Source organism: Eretmochelys imbricata, chromosome 7, assembly GCF_965152235.1.
Source record: "Eretmochelys imbricata isolate rEreImb1 chromosome 7, rEreImb1.hap1, whole genome shotgun sequence".
NCBI classification, from domain to species: domain Eukaryota; kingdom Metazoa; phylum Chordata; order Testudines; family Cheloniidae; genus Eretmochelys; species Eretmochelys imbricata.
This window is the reverse complement of record NC_135578.1, coordinates 21,613,966-21,623,671: the sequence shown is the minus strand read 5'-3', so window position 1 is coordinate 21,623,671 and position 9,706 is coordinate 21,613,966.

The following is a 9,706-nucleotide window of genomic DNA, read 5'->3' as shown; positions in this document are numbered from 1 at the left end:
AGCATCAAATCCATTCTTCTAAAGAAAGTAAACTGGTTTTCATGCAGCTTACTGTCTGGTGATAGATTCTATGGCAACTGGTGCGGACGGAGGTCCTTCTGAACCACAACCATGCTTGTTGAACAAGAACATTAAAAAAGCCCATAACACATTTTCTATGACTAGGGATTTGCTGCAGTGTCGTCAGCCATAATGTCATCTCCCACCCCATTACTGTGCAGTGCACGGTGTGCCAATAGGTTACTCCCCCACCACAGAGCCAGCTGCATTTCCATGCATACATATCTAATATGGGATCCTTCAGGTTTAAAAATGCTATGTAAAGTAATTGATAAAACATTACATTATTATAGGTAGCCAGCCTGCTTTATGCCATCTGTGTTCCAGGATCCCTTTTTAATGAGGCTGCCTTTGAGAACCATACATACTAGAAAAAGAAACTGATGGTAGCACTTTCCTATGACTATAAAAATTAATGCAGCCAAGTCATTACAACATAAAGAAGACTGCTTTTTAAACTCTAAAACCCTCATGTTTGGTGGAAGTGGTTTTAATTTTCCGTTATTTTGTTCTACGGGCACTAAAATGAGCCCAGCTTCCATCCAGGCAGCATAATTCAGTCAACATTCCCCTAAAACCTAACAATACACTGCCCTCTGCTGCATTTTTCTCTGACATGTTAAAAAGGAAAAGGAAAAGAAAATAGTCCTGCTTTGCTACCTATTTCAAAATGAAATAAGCAGATGGTTTGTTAGCTCTCATCAATGAGTCAGTAACATCCAAGGTAAAACACTTTTGCTGGCGAGAAGTCAAAATAACAAAACGGATTCCGTAAACGGGACAGTAAAAGCAATTGCAAAAACTAGCAGTGAGTGTCCACGTGCCAGGAGTTCCTATGCCTTGGCCCTGCTGTCTCTCAGCTCCTATCAGAGTTTCAAAACCAATTATGTAACTTAAATAGCTAGTTACTATGGTGCCTTTTCGGGGGAGGGGGCAAGTTCTCCCCAGTTTAAGGCTACAAAACGTTGCATAGGAGCACAAGACTCAACATGAGACAAAACTGCATGAACTTGCAGTGCACTCTAAACTTTTTCTGCCAAAGGGCCACACTGGCTACCTGCCCGGACTCCCAGGCCATGCCTAATTTGCATAAAATGGAGTTGATAGCAGCCATCCTCACCTTATGATAGAGGTATGGCCTGGGGAGAATTCAGGTCACAACATTCAGTGCTTCCTCTTGATTGAGGTGCTAGAGCATGGCATGCTGGGACCAGTAGTCCCTTTGGACCATTGTTAAAGAGAAGCGTGGACAAAAGGTCCCATTGTACAATGCTGTGGGCTTCATTTGGCCCACAAGTTGCACTTTGACTCTCCTTGCCCAAAGCTGCTTGCATTTGATTCTGCTTGACTGAAATCAGAAAGTGCATTTGCTTAGATTTAGATTTTTAGATTTGGTCTCACTGTAGAGCACTTAGATTCATCTTGATAGATGAAGAATAAAATAAATTAGAGAGGTGATGAGAAACCCTCAAGGAGATGGGATGTGCTTCTGAACATGCAGGCCCCAAGAAGTACAGCCAGTATCCAGGAGGCAGCACCCCCTTTGCTTTGGAGATGCATCAGGATAATTAATTCAAATTGCACTCAAGCAATAGGGTTCAGCTTTTGAGCTAGATTGCAAAAACCTCAACATGCAGGGATGTTTGGATTTGGATTTTTGGTTTAACCCACTAGAGGAGTGGGGGACCAGGTACAAACTCTGGATCAGAGCCAGGATCAGATGCCAAACTCTAACATTTCAAGGGTTCAGTATTGCCAACCCCAAACATACAAAAATCATGTCAGTCCCCACACAATCATGAGATGGGCCTGAAAATCATGAGATTTTTAAAAATAAAAAATGTTTGGTTCTCTGTATTTGCCATTTGGGTGGTTGTGCCTTTAAGGGTTCATGTCTTCAAGTTTTTCTCTGCAACCAGATGGGCTACAAACTTAATTTTCTAAACAAAAATTGAGATTCTCAAATAATCTCCTGACTCCAGAAGCTGGAGCTTGAAGAAAAAAAAACAAATACTGTAAGCATCATGATAAAATTGTGAGAGTTGGTGACACTTGTATCTGGAGTTTGTGATAATTAACAGGGCCGGTCAAAGCAGTTCAGAATAAATGAGAATCTACCTGAACCTTCACTCAAACTTGAACTATGAAACCTTTCTGAGTTTGGAGAAAGTTCAAGTAATGTCATTTCCCGCCCTCCCCCCTATTTCCCTTTTTGTGCTTCTTCTGCATGCCTCAGTTCTGGCCGGGCCTGGAAGTGCCAAATAACCACAAGAAAGGCTTATCTTGTGGGATTGCCAACCTGAAGAAGGAGGTACTGGCAACCTCATAAGCAAGCCTGTTCTTACTGGAGATCCAACCCCACTTGGCAGGCTTGAGAGATTCAGAAAAACATCCAGAATTTGAGGTGCGTATCCAAACCTCTGATCCTTTGAACTTTTACCCATCACTACTGAGCAATTCATTTAACTCAACTGGGGAAAGTCACAGAATGGTGGCCTTCTTTGGTGTCTGTGATTCGCACTCCTGGACCTTTGGCCTGTTTAGCAGCCAGCACTGTGTGAATAAGTAGTAGCTGGAGAAGGATGTATCTCACTTTCTTTACCAAGGGTTCTGTGAAGTCCGCCTGTTGGTCCACAGAACTCCAAGAGAACCAAGCTGCAGGGGGCACGGAGAAGTTGGATGAGAATATAAATCCATGAGACAATCTCTCTTTGATACAGTTTTCCACGGGATGAAAAATTGGGAGAACCCCTGCTCTGTACAGAATAGCATTTAATTGCCTAAAGGAAAATGTCTCTTAAAGTGTACATGTAAGTACACTTTAAGAGACAAACTGCTAATAAATCTGTGACAAAAGACAATGTATAAATCTGTGCTTTTGAATTTATGAGCGAGCCCTCCCCGTTGTGCATTCTTATGCTGCTGCAGGATAAAATAAATTGGTCTAGCTACAGAAATCGCAGGAAACATGTGAATATTCCCTTCCCTGTAATATTGATCTTTGATGCTACGGACCTTCTCTCCCTCGAGTTGAGTGGCATAGTCACTGAGGACGGATAAAGAAATTCACGGAAAGCAAGGAATGCAGCTGGGAGTAGAACCCAGGGCCGTGACTGCTGCATTGCTAGTGTGTCTGAGCTACCTCACCATGACTGACTGGAATAAAAAAAACCACTCCTGGGAAATGTGCAGAATCTGACTTCTTAAAGGAACTGGGATTGCTTAGAACTATAGCCAAATTCCTGTATTTCTAAAAGATTAAAGACCTTTCTAGTCTTTCTTTTTTTCTTTTCTCTTTTTAAGAAGCTCTTGTAAGAAACTTAGCATAAGAAGGTGACTTTGGGAGATGGAAACAATATAGTTTTTATAACATAGATAAGTTATCCTGAGATAAGTGAAATAAGTTGAAATAAGGTGCTATTGGGCTGTTAAGAATACAATCCTGTCCTGATAAAGCCTATCGCCTTCAGAGAAAGGGAAGTGCCTAGAAGATGTAAAAGGAAACTTAGTTTGATAGCATCCTGTCTGGCAAGAACTCACTTATCAATAGTTGGGATGTGAAATCCTCACTTCTGTATTGTTTTGTCATTATAGTTCCCACTTTGCTATTGTTTGTCTGTATGATCTCTGTCTGATTCTGTGATTGTTCCCGTCTGCTGTATAATTAATTTTGCTGGGTGTAAACTAATTAAGGTGGTGGGATATAATTGGTTACATAATCATGTTACAATATGTTAGGATTGGTTAGTTAAATTTCAGGAAAATGATTGGTTAAGGTATAGCTAAGAAGACCTCAAGTTTTACTATATAGTCTGCAGTCAATCAGGAAGTGAATGTGGGAAATGGGGGTGGGAAAATTGGAATCATGTTTTGCTAAAGGGGGAAATTGGAATCATAGAATATCAGGGTTGGAAGGGACCTCAGAGGTCATCTAGTCCAACCCCCTGCTCAAAGCAGGACCAATCCCCAATTTTTGCCCCAGATCCCTAAATGGCCCTCCTCAAGGATTGAGTTCCCAATCCTGGGTTTAGCAGGCTAATGCTCAAACCATTGAGCTATCCATCATGTTTGGCTAAGGGCAGAAATGGGAACAGGGACACAGGTGTAAGGCTCTGTGGTGTCAGAGCTGGGAAGGGGGACACTAAGGAAGGAAACTGGAATCATGCTTGCTGGAGGTTCACCCCAATAAACATTGAATTGTTTGCACCTTTGGACTTCGGGTATTGTTGCTCTCTGTTCATGCGAGAAGGACCAGGGAAGTAAGTGGGTGAAGGAATAAGCCCCCTAACAACTACCTTCTGGCAAATCTAACAGTGATGTGATGTTCAATAAATTAATCAAAAGATAGTGCTCATCCCCCAGAGCTTTCCATAATGCACCTCATCTTTCCTGGGCTGCAGAGTAAGTGCCAAGTGTCTGGGTTTCCTGGGTGGAGTACAGTTGCAAGATTGAACCCAGCCCTCATGATGAGTATTCACAGCAAGCTTTGGCAGTTTTAGGCAACAGAACAATGTTGTGCCTTGGATGTCTAAGTTACTGCCCTTCTGGCCATCCCACTGAGTGCATTAGTAGAACTAAGGTACAGAGCGTTGCACGTAATTCCATGGAGCCAAAGATTGTCAGGTGATAGTGAGATCCCTGGCATGTAACTCTGAAGTGTCAGTCAGAGTTCATTTCATGGCCCAAATCATATAGTTGTGCACATATTTCTTGAAGCTATGCTGGGTAAAATAGTGCATAGTATGTATGCACTGTGCACAAGGTACAAACAGTTAGTATTTATTTCTTAGCTCACCATACCACGGATGTCTCTATAAAATGCTCTACTTCTGTAAAAATACATATCACTAATAAAGCCCTGTGCAAAAATTAATGAATTAATCAGTGCAACACTCCAAGTCAATATTATCTCCATTTCACTGATAGCAAAACAAGCGGAGTTTAAGAAATGTTCGCAATGCCACATAAGAAGTCGGTGACAGAACTTGGGAGCTCCTGGCTTCCGACGCCGAGATGAAATCCACAAGACACTGTTCTCTCTATGCAGAATCCCTACGTGTATCCATCTTGGAAGTACAAAACAGCCATTACAAAAAATACTAGTTAGATAGTCAGTTTCCCACCCCAAACACTATCAATAAGCTTCTGTTAAATTGAGCATTAATAAATATATATTGTACTTCATCCTAAAGGTGACCAAACTTTGATTTTAGGAAACAGAAGATGGGGACTAGTTCCAGAGATCAGGACACTTGAGCAAAGTATGACTTGTTGTCCGATTCTGCAGACAGACAGCTGATCATAACTGCCACTCTGGGACATGGGTCTCTGAGGCTCCTGGGTTGCAGGCCATTTTGGGCTATAGAGATAATACATGTTGCTTGGCTTAGGACACCATCAACCTCTTGAGTTGTCTTTAAAAATAGCCCCAAGTAAAGAATATTGTATCTAATCCAATCTATCTAGTATCAAGAGAATGCTCACCATGTTATTAGATCAGTCTACCCTCTAGGTGACAGTTACAGATGACTGTGATGAGCATATCTTGTCCTGTCTGTATATTATGTTTTTTTATTACAAATGGGCTTGAGCTGCAATCTTCAGGTCCAGTTTCAAACTTTCCCAAGGTTCAGGGGTGTTTGGATCCATCCTTGCCTCTAATTTTCAGGTAGAACTTGATGTGCTTTACTGGGAAGCACATACATCACTTTTATATATTGTTGTAATGGTGATAGAATGAGAAAGCATAGGTTCTGACATAGGGGTCATTTGGCAATTTCCTCCTGCTTTTTAACCTTTAAAACACTAGTGGCTATATATGGTCCTGGCAGCATATAACTTCCCATGTTTCTGTCCCTAGGTAACCGGTGCAAATACCATATACTACACTGGCATATACTTGTACTACTAGGGCTGACCTTAAGGGCTCTCAAAATATTCAACGAGGTGGACAACATGCTCAAAGAAGTAAATGTCCCTGGGTTTGACTCCACATAGGACCCTAGTAGCCTTTCTTGACTTGAGACACCAGAAACTTTGAAAGTCAGCTCTGAATACATTCTACACTTGGAGCCCTGCACACTTTTTCAGTGAGTTCAGTGCCGTTGACAGGAACTGGATTGACAGTCTGGGAGACTCAAGTCTGCTTATCCATAGAACAGGTACAGAACTGGAAGCAGAAAGGAAATTTCTTCTACGTTGCCCTGCTGATGTGTCTCAACCCCATTCCCTCTCTAGTGGTGAGAGGGGGGAGTTCAGACTCCCTGATCTATTCACCATTAATTACATGCACTCCCTCCAAGCCCTGCCACCTCCTGTCCATAGCCTAACCCTTCCCTATACACAGATTCGTGGGCCTGTGGAGAGATGGGGTAGGAGAGAGTGCCTGTGGAGTGGGCAGACCCTTTGCCTCTCCAGAGTGAAATCTAAGTCCCATCTGACATATATCCTTTTCAAGTACCTGTATACCAAAGCCAGCTAAGCCTGTCCCAGTCTGGGGAGTTCTGCTTCTTAGCTGAAGAGCTTTTTTTCCCATCTCATCAGTGTATGGAGGTTCAGCCCTATGCCAAAGTCTCTCAGGGCTTGTCTATACTACTGCTTAAGTTGATGTAAGTTATGTTGCTCAGGGGTGTGAAAAAGCCACCCCGCTAGTGATGTAACTTACATCAACTTAAAGTGGTGTCCACACCATGCTATGTCAGCAGGAGACACTCTCCCGCTGACATAGCTTCCGCCTTTTATTGAGGTGGAGTAATTATGCCGACAGGAGAGCGCTCTTCCATTGGCATAGTGCATCAGCTGCGCTGATGTAGCGCAGTAGTCTAGACTAGCCCTCACTGTCTGAAAGCCTTTCAAATCCCATCCCAGTCCCTAGCTTGGAGTGCACGGTTATTATGCGAATCACATGCTGTCGCAGTCAGTGATAATTTACTTAATGGTGCCAAAATCTGTGAACTTGCCTAAAGGCTTTTGACATTATTTGCCACGAACATTAGTCAATACATTCTGGGATGGAGGCAATTTGCATGTCACCCAAATGACTAGATATCAAATTAGGCTTCCGACGGTCCCCAGAATGGCGCTCTCCTTTCATCATTAATCTTAACAAAGGGGGGGCCCAAGGCCCTGGATAGGGACCTGAGCTGTTTCCTTACATATGACTGATTGATGTGGCAATCTAAGGTTGGCCAGTTATCATCCATTTTGAAGAAGGCACCAACTTTCTATTTCTGCCTTCAGCTCCAAAACTGCAGTGTGATTTGGAGGGACTGGGGGGCTGATCCCACATAACAGCACATGTAGTTTGTTTTCCTGTGAAATGTTAATGCTAAAAATCCCATGTGCCCTATTCCCCTCCTACAGGACTGGCAACTTCCACAGAAGTCAATGAGGGTTATTGGCACACTCGTGTGGCAGGAGAATAGGGCCCCAGTTTAGGACTTTTGTACTGCTCTGTCTTACTCTCTTTCATATTAGAGAGACAAGGTGGGTGAGATAATAGCTTTTATTGGATCAGCTTCTGTTGGTGAGAGAGACAAGTTTTTGAGATTACAGAGAGCTCTTCTTCAGGACTGGAAAACTTACTCAGAGTGCCAATAAAAAATATTACCTTCTGTGTCTCTCTAATATCCCAGGATCAACACAGCTACAAAAACCCTTTCTTATTCACCGTCTTTGGGGAAACTCTCTATTCTGTCCCAGCCCTGTTACACCACTCTGATAGCATGAAGGGAGCAGAAATTATCATTTTTATTACCATAACGCGCAGGAGCCCTTAGTCATGGAGCAGGACCCTATTGTGCTAGGTGCTATACAGAATGTCTTCTTCAGGAATATCCCCTGGCTGTCAGGAGCTATGGGCCTCAGTTCCCTCAGCTGAACCCGGGGCTAGCTGGCCTCAGGCCTTACTGGAAATCTTGGGAGGTGGGTAGGCACAAGCCCACCCATATCTAAAGGCCCCTCCCCCAGCCTTGCAGGAGGGACCACTGGACCCGGAACCAAATGAAGACGGGGGACAACTAAGGAATAACAGGGTCAGGAGTGAGGCGCACAGGTTCAAAACTAGGGATCCAGAGGTGGACACTGAGCAGAGAACCCCAGACAGCACCCACTGCTCCTCAAAGCTATCTAGGGAGCCAGCGGATGCCACCCAAAGAAACCCTGGCCAGATGCATGAGACCAGGGAGGAGCGGAAATAGGCCCCACAATCACAGAGCACCCCCTCGTCTCACATCCTCCTCCTGGCTACTTGTTGTAGATGGCTACTTTGGCCAGGGCCAGGAGAAGGTTGATGAGGAGGTCTTGCAATTTGATGAGGCCATGGAAAGGGTGTGCAAATATAAACAGGTGTGGGGAAAAGTGCAGCCAGAACCTCAGCAGGAGGTTCTGAAGGAGCCGGAATAGGAGCAGCAACCTGGCTCATTCGAGATAAGCATGAGCCAGGTTCTCCCTCACACTGCAAAAGGCTCAGGGGTCAGGGATGGGGGTGAGCTGCGCCTCCGGCCAATTAATGAGCCCAGCTGAGCTGCAGTAGAATCACCTGATCGGCCAGCCTGCCCAACTGGGTGCAAGGTGCCTACAAGTCTGCATTTAAGATCAACAGCAGCATGTTGCTGGTTACTTAGTACTTATACCCTGTATCTGCCTTGTTCCAGCCCTGTGCCCTTGTTTGGTTTGTGACTCCAGCTCTGACTCTTGGCTTGTCTCCTCACTCCAGTGCTGACCCTTGGCTTTGACTCCCTGTTCCCATCTGCTGGGCCAGGCAATCTGATAACAATCTCTGATAGTAAAATCTGGTTACATTAATCTCTTTTAGAGAAAGAGAGAGAGAGAAACTTACTCACAGAGAGGAACTAAACAGGCAATTCTGAATAGTTGTGAGGAAGGGTATGGTGGATAGTTTTAGTACCTGCACCTTGTATCAGAAACCCACAGATTTCAGGAATTGTATCTGTCTGTGTTCATAGCTAACTTGAAATGGAGGCTCCATGAGAGTCAGCAAAACTTAAACCAAGGGATATTTTTTTCTTTGTGATGTGGCTAGAAACATTCTCAATCTAGGACTCTTCCATTATTAAGACTAAAATAAAAGTAATAGACAAATCCCATTTTTCAAGGCTCCTGGAACAGCAATGATATATACATATGGTCAAAGAGAAATAACATTACTCATGTCAGATGTCTCCCATTAGGTCCATTTCCATCACTGGTGCGATTACTGCTCTTGCAATTATTTTTTGACATTCTTAAATAAGAGTAAGGATGGTCTTGTGCTTAAAGCATGGGACTGAGAGTTGGGCTGTATTATCAGCTATGCTACAAACTTCCTGGGAGACCTTGGGCAAGTCACTTCACCCCTCTCTGTGCCTCAGTTTCCCCATCTGCAAAATGCGGATAATATCTATCATACAGGGATATTACGAGGCTTGATGCATTAATAGCTGCAAAGTGTTATCAATTTTTATATAAAACAGTCAACATACACAATGGTGGGCAGTTGATGAATGTGCTGAGCCAATAATAGTAACTGCCCCAAAGAGCTTATAGTTTAAAAGCACAAGTGGGCGCAATAAAGAAAAATGCAGAAGGCCCAATCCTGTTTCAAATTAAGACAACAGCTAAACTACTTGTGGGAGCAAAATCAGAC